Source organism: Physeter macrocephalus, chromosome 20 (genome assembly GCF_002837175.3).
Source record: "Physeter macrocephalus isolate SW-GA chromosome 20, ASM283717v5, whole genome shotgun sequence".
Classification (NCBI taxonomy): Eukaryota; Metazoa; Chordata; class Mammalia; order Artiodactyla; family Physeteridae; genus Physeter; species Physeter macrocephalus.
In genome coordinates, this window is record NC_041233.1 from 45,773,205 (window position 1) to 45,774,521 (window position 1,317).

Sequence of the window (1,317 nt, forward strand, 5' to 3'; positions counted from 1 at the left end):
ACAATATTTGTTTTTCTCTTTCTGACTTACTTCACTCTGTATGACAGTCTCTATATCCATCCATGTCTCTACAAATGACCCAATTTTGTCCCTTTTCATGGCTGAGTAATGCTCCATTGTATGTATGTACCGCATCTTCTTCATCCATTCATCTATTGATGGGCATTTAGGTTGCTTCCTTGACCTGGCTGTTGTAAAGAGTGCTGCAATGAACACTGGAGTGCATGTGTCTTACTGAATTATGGTTTTCTCTGGGTATATGCCCAGTAGTGGGATTGCTGGGTCATATGGTAATTCTATTTTCAGTTTTTTAAGGAACCTCCATACTATTCTCCATAGTGGCTGCATCAATTATGTTGAGCAGCTTTTCATGTGCTTCTTGGCCATCTATCTCTTCTTTGGAGAAATGTCTATTTAGGTCTTCTGCCCATTTCTGGATTGGGTTTTTGCTTTTTAATATTGAGCTGCATGAGCTATTTATATAGTTTGGAGATGAATCCTTTGTCCATTGATTCGTTGGCAAATATTTTCCCCCATTGTGAGGGTTGTCTTTTCGTCTTGTTTATGGTTTCCTTTGCTGTGCAAAAGCTTTGAAGTTTCATTAGGTCCCATTTGTTTATTTTTGTTTTTATTTCCATTACTCTAGGAGGTGGGTCAAAAAAGATCCTGCTGTGATTTATGTCAAAGAGTGTTCTTCCTAGGTTTTCCTCTAAGAGTTTGATAGTGTCCGGTCTTACATTTAGGTCTCTAATCCACTATGAGTTTATTTTTGTGTATGGTGTTAGGGAGTGTTCTAATTTCATTCTTTTACATGTAGCTGTCCAGTTGTCCCAGCACCACTTATTGAAGAGACTGTCTTTTCTCCATTGTATATCCTTACCTCCTTTGTCATAGATTAGTTGACCATAGGTGTGTGGGTTTATCTCTAGGCTTTCTATCCTGTTCTACTGATCTCTATTTCTGTTTTTGTGCCAGTACCATATTGTCTTGATTACTGTAGCATTGTAGTATAGTCTGAAGTAAGGGGGTCTGATTCCTCCAGCTCCTTTTTTCTCCCTCAAGACTGCTTTGGCTATTTGGGGTCTTTTGTGTTTCCATACATATTTTAAGACTTTTTGTTCTAGTTCTGTAAAAAATGCCATTGGTAATTTGATAGGGATTGCATTGAATCTGTAGATTGCTTTGGGTAGTATAGTTATTTTCACAATATTGATTCATCCAATCCAAAAACATGGTATCTCTTTCCATCTGTTGGTATCATCTTTAATTTCTTTCATCAGTGTCTTATAGTTTTCTGCATACAGGTCTTTTGTCTCC

The 1,317-nt window shown here is 37.4% G+C and overlaps 1 protein-coding gene across 7 annotated transcripts in view; it reads right to left on the bottom strand.

The window, feature by feature from the left end:
- The window catches only part of ASAH2 (N-acylsphingosine amidohydrolase 2), a 100,433-nt gene that overhangs the window by 6,011 nt on the left and 93,105 nt on the right, over nucleotides 1-1,317 (bottom strand). The gene's annotated exons all lie outside the window — the stretch shown is intronic.